Below are 16,029 nucleotides of genomic sequence, written 5' to 3'. Positions count from 1 at the left end.
TCGGACCGTGAAAGTGGTATGGCCACTTCTTGTGTGTCTACAAGAGCTGTCGGAGCGGCATTATCGGCGTCTTCGTTTCCTATGACGCCACAGTGACTTGGCAGCCACTGAAACGTCACGTGGTGTCCTTTCTCCTGTGATGTATGGAGTAGGCATCTAATATCGAATACGAGCTGTTCGAATGGCCCACGGCGCAGAGCTGATAGCACAGATTGTAGGGCTGCCTTTGAGTCGCTGAAGATTGACAATTGTCGAGGTGGCTCCCGATTGGCGAAACAATGTGCAGTGCGAAGAGCAGCTAGTTCCACAGATGTCGATGTTGTTGGGTGGCCAGTCCTAAAGCTGATGGTAATAGCTCTTGCTGGGACAACCACAGCACCGGACGAACGCTGGAAGTTTGTGGAACCATCAGTATAAATGTGTTCACTGCCCGCGTACCTCTCGTGCAGAAGAAGCAGAGACAGTTGTTTCAGCACAGGTGACGACAGTTCAGACTTTTTCCCAATTCCTGGTACACTGAGATAGACTGTGGGGTTGATGATACACCAAGGTGGTATCGATGGTTTAGATGTAGCGGTGAAGCCAGAGGGAAGTTTGTCGTTGTACTTGACGATAGCTTTAGAGAATGATGCTTGGTGCCTGTCTGAAGGTAGTGTTGCAAAGTGGTGATAGGGGGCACGTGCAAAATGTCTGGTGTGCGTTCTCAGGGCTTCCACCCTAATGTGAGTTCGCATTGGATGGTCCCGAGCAATCGCAATAATTGCCTCTGTTGACGTGCATCTGGGCAAACCAAGGCAAACGCTGAGTGCTTAAGCTTGTGCTCCCTGCAGAACAGGAATATTTGTCTTGCAGGTGTCGTTTAGTACAGGTAGACTATATCTTTAAGAAACGAGAAATAGAGCTCTGTAGAGTTTCAGCATTGCGTCTACTGACATCCTCCACGTCTTTCCTGTGAAGTATTTAAACAACTGGGAAGTTGCAACAAAATATTCATGTACGCAGTATGCATGTATGCAGAGACCCATTGCCTATTTCCTGCGCTTAGAAAATTATGACTGGGGGAACATTTGGAAAGGCAAAGCGTAAGAAATATTCCTAAAGAAACGTCTGAACCCCCATAACCACGAAGGTTAGACAAATTCGTGCACTGCCCGTCGCTTTCATGTTAGCTGAAGGATCGCAGCGTCAGTGTTCCCTGTAGTCATCCTTTAAGAAACACTATATGGCAGAACTGCTGCTGAATCTCGGAGGGGAAGGAAATGCGTGTTGAATATCTGAACGCGCGCGGACAGGGCCATGCAGCCAAAAGCACTCGCACAAGACAGCGTTCTTCAAAAAAACACATAAGTTTCATCACTGCCTTACAATCAGTGAAGACGGCGCTCCTAGTACAGCGTCTGCAGGAACAGTGGCCAATTGTCTAGTCACCGCCATCCTTTAGACATTGATTGCCTTTGTATATCAAATTGAGGGCGGTGGCACAATAAGCGGTCGATGTTCTTTTTTTCGCGGCCGCAGACATCACATGCAGCGCTTTCAGACATTCGAATCAGTGCTCAATCAGCTCTCGTGAATGCAACTCTTAACCGCAACCTATACTGGAGAGATGTTTCTCTATTCCCCTATTCCCCTACCCCAACCTAGGGTAGTGAACCAGACGCTGATCGGGTCGGCAATTAGCGGGTGGCACCCTGAAGACATGTTCACTTAGTGTACGCCTGTCTTTCAGTATTGGTACGCCTTAATCTCTGAGAGAACGTCACAATAACATTTCATGATTTACTCTTGTGACGACATGCACCTTAAATAACACCAATTTTGTTTTAGTGACCAGCTGTATACACCTACGAGACAATCGCTTGCGCATAAGGCACGAAGGCCCGTTTGTTGTTTTAAGCAAAAAGCAAATATTAAGCTTCATATACTTTGGAGCATGGCTTAAAGATGTCTCAGAAAATACAATGTGCCTGCTGTTTTTAAAAATGTGCCACAAGAGCTACTTTCTTGTATACACTCTCAAAAAAGTACCGATTTGAAAAACCAATTCTTACGGTAAGACGGCTACTCTGCTTGTCTTACAGATTTCTTCTCTACAAACACTGTACCATTAGGTCTATCGCATAGTGTAGCTATTTCTGCGGCTCCGCGAAAGAGAGGGACCGGGCGGGTCGGGGGCAATTTCCCATCAGTATCTAGAAAGCTAAATCTTCCTGCAGCTGCCAACACCTTCCTGGCCCCTTCCTGCCTGTATCAATCTTTGCGAAATCGAAATGGTACGGCGAGTGAGACTTATGTGCTTTAAAAAGAAAAACAGAACTAAACACTGGACTGCGTGGGCACGGCGTCGGGATTGAGCATAAGAGAGAGATAGGGCTTCTTACCCGACCTGCACACCCTTTTCTAAGCATACCGGTACACTAAGGGGTTTCGCCAACTACCGGCAGCAGGCTGACGCACGCTACCTCCCCGACCCATTCTAGCCAAGTCTTCCAGGCACACGGCCATGGGTCATGTATTGATCATAAGAGAGAGAGAGAGAGAGGATAAATGGGAAAGGCAGGGAGGTTAACCGGATGGGAAGATTCGGTTTGCTACCCTATGCTGTGGAGAGAGGGGAGGGGGAGGTAAAGTGATAGCAAACTAGATATAAAGAAAGAAATGAGCATAGACTTACAATTGCAGTCGGTCACTGTCACCGCATACCATCGTCGCACAGCACAATAGCCCTTGCAGCACTGTAAACCATCTGTTCATGCTACAGCCGCTTGTCCAATTCTGTTGCCGTTAAAAACTGCAACAGTGCCCTCGTCGCCCTCTCCGCTGCCATGGTAGTGAGCATAAGAGAGAGAAACAGAGGAAAGGGGAAAGGCAGGGAGGCTAACCAGAGGGGAAGATCCGGTTTGCTACCCTACGCTGGGGAAAGAGGGGAGGGGGAGATAAAGTGATAACAAAGTAGAGATAAAGAAAGAAAGGAGCACATACATACAATCACAGTCGGCCACTGTCACCGCATACTGTCACCGCACAGCGCAGTAGCACTTGCAGCACTATGAACCATCTGTTCATGCTACAGCCGCTTGTCCAATTCTGTTGCCCTTGAAAACTGCAGCAGTGCCCTCGTCGCCCTCTGCTGCGATGGCTTGTGATGACGGCATCTTAAAATAAGTTCCTCTGTTAGAGGTCTTCGGTCAAAGCGTACTATCGCGTTTGCGAGCGATCGTCTTTGAAAATTATTGCGAGGACAGTCACAGAGAAGGTGTTGAAGAGTCTCCTCGTCACCGCAGTCATCACAAGAGGCGTCGTCGGCCCATCCGATTCGGAAAGCAAAAGACTTGGTGAACGCCACCCCTAGCCATATTCGACGAAGCAGGGTAGCTTCGCGACGGCAGAGCATAAGGATTTGTACTTAAGTATATACCCTGCCGAAATGAAAAAACATATGCATGCTCGACGTATATATAACATACTACTTACGGAACAGTAGGGAAATTATGAAAGAGAGGAGGGAAAGAAAATTCGCAGTGAAGGAAAGCGTTCAGGGACACCTGAGTTGCCAAATAAAAGAAACGTAACGATAACCATATTCATTTGATGCCTTTACTAGACACGAAACTTCTCCGTCACGTTATGGTTGAGTTTCATACGCCTCCACTTGTGACCGGGCAGCGGCAGCACCAGTTCAGAGTTAGCACCTTGAGTGTGCACTCGGCAAGCGGCGCAGCAGCTGGCCAGGTGTGCTTGTGTGAATTTCTTAGTGGCTTTACGAGCTCTTCCTGCACTTTAGCCGGTGCAGAGAAGCTCGAATAGTCCTCGGGAGCTTGAAGAACAATGCCGAAGGCCTGCTGTATGCATCAGTGTCGATCTGGCTACAGAGGGACGGACGTAACGAGCTGCCAACCTGCCTGAAATCAACCGCTGAAAGAAAACATTCCATAGATAACGCGATTGCCGTAGCACCTGCTATTGTGCATATACTAAGTGTCCCAGCTAACGCTAGCCAAAGTGTAAAAAAAAAGAAAAGCCTGGTCTGGCGACCGAACACCTTATAGGTCGCATACTCGCGTCTCGCACGTGCAAGACTCGAGTATGAGACCTGCTGTGTTCGGTCGCCAGACCGTGTATTTTTTTGTTACCAGCTTGGCTAACGTTATCTGAGACACTTTATATTTATTCGCGCTTAACGTGTGTCGAAACTCGCGTCTGAAGTTGAAATGCGCGATTTTCAGTCATTTCGAACTGTCAAAATCGAGTGTCAGGCTGTGTCGGTCTCGTTACAAGGCCTAGCTCAACGGACAAATTCGTGCACCCACTACCTACGGACCCAAGCTAACAGGCCCGCACATATGACGAACGAAACTGCTTTGTTAGTTCAGTCCTAGCCATAGCGATTTTAAATGTTGTATGGTGCGCACACAAGAAGCGAGGAGCAGCGACACTGCGCAGAGCCAACATTGATATACATATACGTCGCCGTTGCCGATCGAAGGATGTCGGTTGCACTTGGCAGTGCTTCCATGAACGAAATGCGACTACGTATAGTAATAGCCCTCTATGTATTGTTCATGACCTATATAGAAGGTTGTGATATTCTTATGCCTGCAAATTTTGTTTGCCTCTTATGCCAAATGGGCAACAAGTTACAGCCCCAAATTATTGCGCGCATCCCTTACTTACGGAAGTATACAGCAGGCATCCACGTTTTCAGACAAAGCTAGGCACTCTCTAAATGACCACTAATACACACAGTTTGCTTTAACAATAGCTTATCGTGCACAGTGCATGCACGATGAGAAGTTCTAAATACAAAGTGAAAACCAGCTTTTAATAATAGCCCCCTCCCCCCTCCCCGTCTCCCAGTCACTGTTTCCGAAGGGGCCCCTGATGCCGCCGGTCGCTCATATCCCGCCGCTATTCTCAGCTAGTGAGATGTGACGGCGCTCATATTCGCAAATCAGCATCTCTTGCAATATTTTGTCATTATTCCGTATCAGCTCTTTGCGGTTTACACGGTGCTTGAAGCGAACAACCAATTGTGGCCGTGCGTGCAGGTGTAAACAAATGCCCACTCGGATAAATCAGTATCAACGGGGTAAATTGCGCCCGCTCTAACCCTTGCTTGCCGCGAATATTCTAAATGTATTGTTGAGAATGAGCTAAAATAAAGAACAGCCAGCAGCACGTGCAGAACTCAGCGGTAAAAATTTCACAACAGCCCCGTCGACGCGTGGGGCCGTTGTGTCGTTGCAGTGTGGCAATAAAATCGCCTGACTTGTCTGCCAACGACTCCATCCCTGCCGATACGGCCTTCGGCACAACACAGCTGTCGCAGGAAGGTGACAGCGGGAAACCGGCGTCGTGTGTGCCTAGTGCGATCAGGCCTAAGCCTATATAAACTATTATAAACCGCCAAAGCAAGCCGACGACAGCGGCGATCGCAGCCTGGATGGATGTATGGGTGCTACGAGCGTCCGCTTTGAAACGAGGTGATGGGTTGCGCCACCGAGCTCTTGTTCTTATACTGCGTAAGGTCCTACCTATATTTAAAGAAAGAACGCAAAATTTCCAGCATTAAGCTTTCTGAACCACTACTGGGAGCATTGTTTTCGTACGCTTCCGTTGTTTGTGGTCTCCCTGCTTTTGTGCCACCAAAACTCCAATCCTCGCTTCCTAAACTCTATTGCGGGCTTGTTTACTTTCCCCCTGCTATCCCTGAACCCAATGGCTTCAAGGAGGCTAGAGTAGCCTAAACCGACAGCTGGGTAGGTAGCATCCTCATCTGCAGTGGCGCCCCTAGCGTCAGCTGCTGTCCCTACAGCAAACTTCGCCTGAAGTTTCGTGACCAGTAGAAAAATAGCAAAGGACTCTGGTATAAGTTCAAAGAATGTAAGTTTGGGTATGTTGGTGTTCCATTTAAGCTTTTAGCGCACAAAAGAAACAGGAACAGTTGAGACAGACGTAGACGAAGCGCTTCGCCTAGGTCGGTCTAAACTGTCCCGATGTCTTTTAGGCGCTAAAAGTTAAAATCTGCTATAACGTTCCAACGTTGCGTGGTCTCCTGAAGATAGCGTTTTCGATTTCGGCGCCTCGACACAAAGATAAATTGCCGAGACGGTCTCGGTAAACAAGAATCATTCTGTGTGGTCTCTGGGAGGCTGGCCCTCCGCAGCCGACGCTCTTACCCGTCACTACTTGGTTGCGACTCTCGATGAAAGAGCCGTCGACACGCAAGGAGTCGCTGGAAAAGCAAGACATGGCACGTTTCATTTTGTCGCGATGTGGCCGTGCACTTAGCTAATGGCGATGTCGAGGGTCCATTTGTGCGTGCGTGTGTGCGTGTATCTTTTCTGACGTTTGCGTTAGTGTCTATGTCGGTGTTTCTTTACGTGCCTTCGCAAGTGTTTTATGTCTGTGCACGTTCTTGGAGTGCGCTAGCTTTCGTTCTCGTGCGTGTATGTTTTTGTATATGTTGTTGCGCTTGTTATACGAAAGTTATAAATACGCCCTTGGCGTTTTGTCTGCGAACATCTTCCAATTGGTGGTCTCGCCGTATATATATATATATATATATATATATCTAGACTTTCAGGCACAATTTGTCCTGGCTATTCATGACCGCGTCATGTATACCGTTTCTATTTATTCAAGCTTACGCCTTTACATTTCGTGTGACGGTATTTTAGCCACTGACGCACAATGTATATTGCATCCGGTAGTTGGACCAGTGCGTAATCTAAACTCACCGATACGTCAATATTTGTGGTGGCGCAGAAGCACCTTTTCTAAAGGGAAAAAAGGTAACCAACTGAATACCTTCGCAACTAGACAGCAACGCGAAGTTGCCTTTAGAGAGTGAGAGCAAAACTCCAGAGGGAAATGCAAGATCCGTTTGAAAGCACTTGCAGTCGGAGAATGCTTTCTAAATGCAAATGTCTATTTGTCTCCTGGCCAGGGACATGGCCGGGGTCAGGCGTTGCCGATGTTTTGTTTCCATCTCTCTCCTACGCCCGTTCGGGTGGCATTCGGTTGAGCGCTACTATCTTGAATTGAACCATTTTCTTTGTGTTCTAGCTAATACTATATAGATGACGGTGGTGTGTGCTTACAGATTGCGTTTTGTGCCCACTGGATACGTTTCAGTCACCTTGTAAGAGAAATAGTAAAACTCACGCACGAAGACTTCGCTGGAAAGCATGCAGCGCACATTGCCGGCACTTTGGTGATTAGAGGAGTCCTTTTGATATTTGTTGATGCTATCATTGCCCTGGCGTTGTACGGCACTGGATGTATATAGTGCGAGGAAACTCAAATATTAGGTAATGGCTGGATTGACAGACGACGCAAAGGTAAAATTGAAGTGTTTTAATTAAAAAGTTCGGAATTTTACGAGCCAGAACCCCTATGTGATTATGAGGCATGCCGTAATAGGTGGCTCCTGATTAGTTTTTACCACATGGGTTTCTTTAACGTGCATTCAAGACAAGGTACGCTAGCGTTCTTGAATTCCTCCCTCATCGGTATGCGGAGACTACACCAAGGCCTCAGTGACGCAGTGAAGGATGCAGTGATTAATTTCCTCGACTAATAAGAATAGTTTTTTCTGGGCTTAAAAATTAAGAAGCCAGAAATGCTGCGCTTTTCTCTTGTGCAAATTCGGCCACAGATTATGATTCGGCGGCACCACGATTCCGCTTTCTGTGATATCACGTGGAGAAGTTGCAGAATACTTTCGCCCGCATGATCTATTATAGCTTCCAGCTTCCGAAAGTTTTCTACAAACTGCTTGTTCGAAGCGCGAACTCGAGCTCCACATTTTTACAGCATACTGCCCGTTCGCTTTCCGTGGTTTATATTATCATCCCGCTATTTCACTTCCGTTCCGCTTTTGTACGGTTGTGTGTTCGTCTAGTTTTATTTGCTAACCAAGTCGATAGACGCTGTCACAACCTGTGGATACGTTGTTCGTATTGTGTTAGGTTCTCTACCTCGTGCAACAACCTGGCGTGTTTCTTACTCGTGTTCAAATGACGGCAAGGACGAGTAATGTTGCTCTGCCAAAACTGTCGTTTTCTCTTTCATTTTTTTTTTTTCTTTTTTGGCTCAGTGTCATTCGATATCCTATTCGCCGCATGACTGTCTGTTCAATATTATACGTGTGTAAGTAAATAAAACTTCAATTTTCGCTGCTTCTGCATGAACTGTGTACGCTACAAACGCATTAAGTGCCCCCTACTTGCTTCTTGCATTCAAGTCACTTTGAAATGAGTACAGCGAGAACGCAGTTTTTCGTCCAATTAATATGTCCCTAAGATGTCCCTGTATGAAAACGCGAATCGTTTTCGTACAGTTTTGTTTTTTAGCTGTACAAATTTTTTTGAACATTGCCTATGGCAAATAGCACAATTCGAACCCTTGATCTAAATTCCTCGCTGAGGTGGGCATTATTTCTACGAGAAATCAAAATGTTTAATTGAACAATTACCGTAATTACACTAATTAATTTTTAAATGGTTACTTTACGCTACATATTTCAATTTCGAATTAGAGCCGCTGAGTTCGCACGGCGTATCCACTTGGAACGAATTCTCTGGACAGCACCAGTTCCGGTATACTAATTTTCAACGTGTCCGTCGAAATGCATTGTTCGTTATTTTTGTGCTTCCATGCACAAAACAGCGGTTTCTTAATAACTAACTAGAACGCCAGCGAATTTCGTCGGACACTCTGAAAATTATCTCGGAACTGGTGCTGTCAGAGAATTAGTTCTAAGTGGATAGGCCTTGCGAACTCACCTACTATATTTCGTACATTAAAATACGTGCGGTAAGGTAATTAACTAAAATGTTAATTAGCGCCGTTAGGTTAATTGTTTCATTGAACATTTTGATTTCTTGTAGAAGTAATGGCCGCCTCATCGAGTAATTTAAATCAAGTGTTAGAATTGTTCTATCTGTCGTAGGCAATATGTAAAAAATTTGGTGCCGCTTAAGAAAACACCCTGCATATCTTTACCTATTGCAAGCAATAGTGCTATCCAGTTATTGTGAAACTTACATAGCAGCTCTTTGATTACTGATCAAAATTCTTCTCATTAATGCAATGCACTCGAAGAACAGAAGCATATCATATGGTGAAGTTCAGTATCTTTTTTTTTTGAGCATAAGAACAAGCTTTCGTAAACACTGGAGACGTTCATTGCACAATTAAAAACATCGTTGGCCTGACAAACGCGTCTGTGATTTAACCTCGTTGAAACACCGGAACAGCCCCAATCGATCTCGTCGTGTTAATTTTGAGCACATTTACTCATTTGCACATTTGTGGAGAGTGTCAAAAAAAGTTGCGGTTTCATCAGAAAGGCCTAATATCAATCCGCTTTTTTCATGTTCCTGTGCTGCCCTCTGCCGCACGCCGCTGGAAACGTTTTGGAAGGGTACCATGGCTTTCGCTGGTTGATTTGTGTACCTGCGTCCATGTTGAGCGCACGTCGGTTGTGCGTTTTGTGGGTCGCGATTAATTATTAATGGCTTGTCCGGGGCAGCATGTGGTTTCTAGAAATCATGTACCACTCATTGACTACTTGATAATCAGGCCTGAGTGCGCTGTTGGGCTGACAGCGTGGCGGATAAAGGTACGCTGAGCACCGTCTGCTGACGCGGCTGCCTGGGAGTTTGTTGTCGCTGATGCCTGCTCATGCATTTCGCTTTTTGTATTCCTTTTACACGAACATTACACATTTCGCAAATTCAAGAAGTCTACGAACGCAACCTCCCGCGTCGTATTTGTCAAAGCGGTGCATTTGTTTACATCGACATCTGCAGCCACAGATCGTTGTTGGTTTCGGATATTGTGTAAACGGTGCCTCACTGATATGGAATGTCAGAACATAGCAAAACATACATATATGAGTCGCGTTGTTCCGCCCTGAGACGGGTCACTATGAGTGGCCCATCCACTTAAACAACGGCAGCTGCGATTCAGACACATATATCACGGGATGTTATCACTGGTTCTCGCTTTTAACTCCATCATACTTGCAGTTTGAGCGTGCCATAAATTATTATTAGAGACAGCTGTGCTCGGCATCAGCGCTCACTTATAGACCGTGTAGTATTCTCGCCAAAACGCGGATGCCATCGCTGACGCCGTTGGTAACTGAGCGAGTTTGTGCTACTGTATCGAATGCAGTGTCTCTTCTTTCCGGTTTGACGCAGGGGTAAGCAGTTCTTCTCTGGAATTTAGAAATGTGTCAGCATAACAACACGTACAGACCGACCCATCTAGCGAATGCGACCGGCGGCCTTCGGGAACAGCCGTGACGTACGTACACATGTTGCCACAGTGCAGTGTCGCCGCTTGCCGCGTATTGGGGAAGCTCCGAGCGAAGTGAGCAGTAATTGATATCTAATCGCTATATTCCCACAACTGAAATAAAAGAGTGGTTTCCTTCGCCGTAACTGCTTATTTCTTAAGTTCAGGCCCATCGGTAGCGGGTGCACGAATTCGGCCAGGCCTAACCCAACCTTCGCTAAACAGGATCAACATTAGCTAAACCTTCATGTGCACGGCTTGAGAGGACTGGAGCTTGGGAAGTTCAATTTCGAAGACGTGTTTACGCTCAAGGCGCTGCCGATACATCGCGTTGTTAGTTCGACAGCCGATCGCGTGGGGTTTTGTCGAGTAATCATGGTCGGAACACTGATTTTGTCGGTGCCATCGACAAGGAAGCCCGTCGCGCTACAACTCGCCCCCATAGGTTGCGTCGTTGTCGGGCTGTTATGATAAAATTATCTCAGCGACACACTGTGCTATTTGAATAGTTTGCGCCAGCATCTTGTCGGTCTCTTATCAACGCAGTGTTACCGCGCCTTAGACGAGTACCTGAAGTCAGGCACGCGCTACCACCACCAACAAGAGATGGCCGACGCTGCAAGAAGGCTTCGTCAGCAATGTGATGTTTTTTTTAAGTGTCGCCAAAGGCGCAGGAGGCTATCAATAAATTCGCTAGCCATCAGTGCAAGGCGAAAATTACATGGTTCACGGTGCAGTCCGCACGAAGCTATGACCACTTGTTTTAAAGTGGAGTTGCAGTCAGCACGTCTTCGGCACCGCACGACGTAACGACGACGTAAGTGACGTAACCAGTGGAGTTTCACGCGGTACACGGCACGATTATTTGCTGCAGTGCGCGTCTGTGCGCATTTTCTTCCCCGGAGACTTTCCCCCCATATCAGGCCGCGCGGCCGCGCGCGCGTCCTTCCCAAAACGTTTCGCGACTAATCTGCTAGGGCAGGGCACATGCGCCGTCGCGCCATGAAAAAGGCGGATTGCTATAGCAAAATAGCAGGCAACTATACGAAGTAAGAAAAGTACTTCTATCAGCCGTACCTAATTGTGAACATTCGCGTGCAAACTAAATTGACAAGCATGGTGTCATCCCGAACAGCTAACATGAACGCGTCACACTCGATGACCGCGGACATTCGCTGTCAAAACACTGGCGTGAGGAAGCGCGGCAGCAGCAGCGAGCAAAGTGCCTTTCGTGCTGTCTATCGCTTCAACGCAAACTGAGCGCCAAGAACACACAGCACGCGCAAAGCTACGAGCCGTCGCTGTACCTCTACTCTTCCCCCAACGCAGATCGGTCTCAAGTCGCGGTCGCTCGACCGCACGCAGCCGTCACATAGCAGTTGCAGCCGGAGTAGAACGCCGATCCCCCTCCCTCCTCTCTCCCCGGTGCCTCGTAACGTCGGGTGCTTCGCGTGCGACGGAAGACGGCGCACTTTCTCCCCGCTGTCCTCCCTTTCGCGCGGGCGAGATTGAGCCGGGATCGTCGGTCCTCTCGCACGTTTTAACTTGCAAATACCACCATGTAGGGTGCATGGCAATTGTGTTATCGTCCTTGGGCTTTATGCGGAACATCACGACTACGGCTACAGTGACACCGGGAGCAGAAGTGTGCCTGGAGTGCCCATATAATTGCTATCGCAGTAACAATTGAGGGCGGCCTAGTAGGAAGTGGGCGCTTCTGCTTGAAACTTGCCAGAAGTGCTCACTCACCTGGTCCTAATAAAGGCCGCCAGTTATTTTCTACATACGCGACAGTATAATGCACAGGATGCAGTGAACCCCAAGAGTGCTATCAAAATGTGTGCAGCTAAATTTTATTATCCATATTGTTGCTCACTTGCCATACTCGGTGCAGAACCTACTGTTTTAAAATGTGCTTGGTGTATTTCTTTCTTTATGAGACCGTAAGGTCACCATTTATGAGTTACAGGGGCCTGTGAAATAAAACAGTAATTTCACTATTTATCAGGATATGCATCAACATTATTTCCACGCTACTGCCTGCAGGCGCTCGAACGTTCTTTTGCGCTCGTTTCAAGTCAGGATATCCTCGGAAAAGTGAAGTAAAAGGTAGCCAGCAGAATTATTAGAAGCCAGCAGCGGGATTCAAATGAACGGTGTAACAGAGGGAAGGTTGAAGATATGTTTTTCTGCAGATCAAAATGTTATCAAGTCTTACATTCTGATTTCTGATTATCTCGCCATTTTAAAGAAAACATACTTTACGTGTACATTCTTCTTCTTCTTCAATTATAAAAAAAGATGGTTTCCCAAATTGAGACGTCCCGACCTTAATCTGCCTCGATATATTAACGCTGATAACGCCATGAGCAGAATAGAAAGCACTCCCAGGACTGTAATGATTGCAAGAAATGCCGTCAAACACGCCCTTACCTGGTTTCCGTCAAAGTTAACCTAATCAGAGGACGGGTCCATAGCAGAAGACACAAGAAGAACGGGCGCAAGCATCGACAAAAAGCAAGGGTATTTCCAAGCTAATTACATTAGGCTCAAGTGAAGATAGATTTGGTCCCTGTCCTCGCTTCGGAAATGCTTACAGACGTGTCTAGTGTTACAGCTTGTCTTCGTTGTAATCACATCACTCCGTGCTAATGAGTAAGCAGCTTCATCTATCATGTATTGCCACATCATAACCAGGCCAATTCACATGCGTAAAGTGTGCACATCTCTGTCTTTACGAAGACAAAAGACGTGCGTATGAAGACATTGAAGGCAGATTGCTTCAAGGCTATATATATATATATATATATATATATAGCCTTGAAGCTATAGCTTCCCTCACAGCGCGTTCCATGGTTAACAATACAGAGATTGCGTGGTGCAACGCTCGCTTTCCTCTGGCTTTTTATCGCTCACCTCTTGTGCTGTTCGATCTTGAACTGCAGACGTTGCGTAGTCACCTTAAGCTGCGTATAGTGTGTTGCGATCGCTAAAACAAATTCTGATACGAGAACACTGCGCCCTTGCACAAATACTTTGCAAATTTCAATGTTGATTAGTGAGAGAAGCCATGAAAGTACCACTAAAACGACGTCAGCTAAATGCTTTCTGTCATGTCTGGCACTTGCCTTTCTTTCTAGCGCATCTTAGGTATGACTAAACTACAGCCCAGTCTCCAACACATGCAGCCGAATAAAGGTGCTTTGCGCATTTCTTTACTGCTTGTCATTGAAGACGGAGCTAGAGCGCTATGGACACAACCGTGTGGCTTCCAATTACTCGAACCTCGTCACCCGTCTTTCAGATATGACATGCCTGCTGCAAACTTTGTTCGCGAAATAAATACTAAGCGAAGAACGGGTACCTTTCAGGGGCGAACACGACGCAACAAAGCGCGAGTAATCTCACAAAGAAAACGGAAACCATGCTTTCTTTAAAACAGAGGGGGGATATTTCCGAGTGCGCGCACTCCCAGCTTTTCTTTTCAAAACCCATTTCCGGGCGTTCGCGTTTCTCGGGGGCATTTGAAGCAACGGCAACAAGTCTTATAATGGAGAGTCACCGGAACGAGCAAGCATATGACTCGATCAGGAGCCTAATATCCTTTTTCTGTCTTTATTCTTTTTTTTTTCAAGATTCATTTTCCGCCGTCACTCGATATGATGCCTGCTTGCTATGGTTCCCGCTATGGTTTCTATTCTGTTCTCTTCATATTTCTTCTTTGTTTTGTTTTTTGTGCACTATACAACCATTTAGCACCGAAAAAAAAAAGACTCGAATCTTCTGAGCTTTATAGCTCTTCTTCTTTCTCTTTTTTTTTTCTAGCATGCGCTGCCCGCTGCACTCACGGAGCGATCCAGTCCCTACTGCTCGAACTAATGGAAAACGTGTCATGGCAATTGTTTCTCAAAAGACCCAAATGGCATTTCAGCGGTCACACCCAACCCTTTCTCCAGCGCCGACATATCCCGGTGCATGCACATAAAGAACCGTCTCGTATGCGCGGAATTCTTTGTTACGAAGAAACATTCATCAGCTCGGAAAGCTTGCCTTGCACTTCGAATACATGAAAGAGAGAAAACCGGAAGAAAAATAGCGTTGTTTCTTCTGCCACTCATTTACTGGGCAAAAGTTTGCTCCGCGCTGTTGACGCGTGTTCCGTCCCCGTTTCAGCACAACGTGATGATTCTCCTTTTTTTCAATCGTGTGAGAAAGAGAATTAGGAATTCGCAGCGCAACTAAGTAAAACATTTTTCTACATATGCTGCGAGAGCGCTTGCAAACCTGCAATCTATTTAGTAGCTGAATGACTTTGGACGGTTCCTAAACGCGATGCGTTTCTAAAATGAATGTTTGCTTTCAGAGGGAAATAAGAGGATTATTGTGTACTTGGATATCCATAAACGTACGAACAAAAAAGAAACCTTGTTACTCGTCACTGTGCTTTTGTGTTTTGTATTGCGCTTATTTCTAACGAGACAAGTGACTATGACGGCCTTCTGTAACGGCAGCCGCTTGTCAGCGATGCCGGAATAAAAAGGTAAGGGTGCGTTACTTGTTTCTCTCGAATGCATACAATACAGTATGCCTCTTAACTACAGTACACATCACGACTAGTACACCGTGCGCATTACCTCATAAAAGACGAAGGACTAGACGTAGCGGAAACAACCTTTCTCTGAGAAATTTTCTTGATTTTATCCATCCCTTCAACTTTTACTTGCTGAACTGCGTAGCGGGTATGAACTTGATGACACTCCCCCCCCCCCCCCCCCCCCCCCCTACCCCCGCACCATTATTCCAAAACGTTCACCAAAGACATCGCCGAAATAGATAGAAAATATCTTATTCACTTACAACGAACTTGCAAAGAATAGTTTCTATGCATTAGAGTACTGTACCTGTTACACTAAGCTGCGCACTTTCATGACCGAACCACTGCTCATACAGATGCATTGAAGCAGTTTGCGATTACTCGGTTTCATCAGTTTCAAAACCTCTACAAGGGCTATATATATTGCCAAACATCTTTGACATAATCAGCCTCCAAATTATTAACGACCCGTCAAGAAGTACAAGAACGCTACGAACCCAATTCAAACCTATCCGTGTTAAATAATACATCATCGTGAGATGCACAGCTTGTGTAGCAAAAAAAAAAAAAAAGAAATAGCGGCAACTTCAGGCGAACAAAAATAGCCTACAAAGATACAAGACAGACGGAATTCCTCCGTGCGTTTATTTCCTTTTATTGCCCCCTCCTAATCTGCGCTGCGTATTCTTTCGACGAGACCAGCGCTGCACTCTTCGAGCCTCTGAAGATAAACAAAGCGGCTCCCAAAGGACAATCCTTGGTCAGTGAGGCTTGCGCCAATCTCTGACGACAGCCCGAAAACGTGCCGCAGCCACGTCTCCCTCGGGACCTCTGGGAAAGTAGACGTACGTCGGAACCGAACCGAGACCTTTCCCGTTGAGGTCCGCGGAGTCCCTTAGAGAAAGAAGCCTTCGGTGCTTTGCACTGCAATGGCGTCTCAAGGGGGCCAACACTAAGAAAATACCCCGCAGAAAACATGATAGCAAACCAGCAACACGCGCTTCAGATGAGGCATAGAGACGTTCACATGAGTGAGTGGCCGACTGTCTCATAAGGATTGCGCAAACACCACAAATGTTTTTCTTATTTCCTGCCCAAGCATTTTGCCACAGCCCTTCCATCGAGTC

At 46.5% G+C, this 16,029-nt stretch overlaps 1 long non-coding RNA gene across 1 annotated transcript in view; it reads left to right on the top strand.

Annotated features, from left to right (window-relative positions):
- Positions 1 to 14,401, top strand: part of LOC129387727 (uncharacterized) — a 96,614-nt gene extending 82,213 nt beyond the window's left edge. The window contains exon 2 of the long non-coding RNA XR_008614914.2: positions 14,134 to 14,401. This is a non-coding gene — a long non-coding RNA (uncharacterized lncRNA). The remainder of the gene's footprint in view (positions 1 to 14,133) is intronic.
- The last annotated feature ends 1,628 nt before the right edge of the window (positions 14,402 to 16,029 follow it).

The sequence above is a fragment of the Dermacentor andersoni genome, chromosome 2 (assembly GCF_023375885.2).
Source record: "Dermacentor andersoni chromosome 2, qqDerAnde1_hic_scaffold, whole genome shotgun sequence".
NCBI classification, from domain to species: domain Eukaryota; kingdom Metazoa; phylum Arthropoda; class Arachnida; order Ixodida; family Ixodidae; genus Dermacentor; species Dermacentor andersoni.
This window is presented reverse-complemented; position numbering and strand designations above follow the sequence as displayed.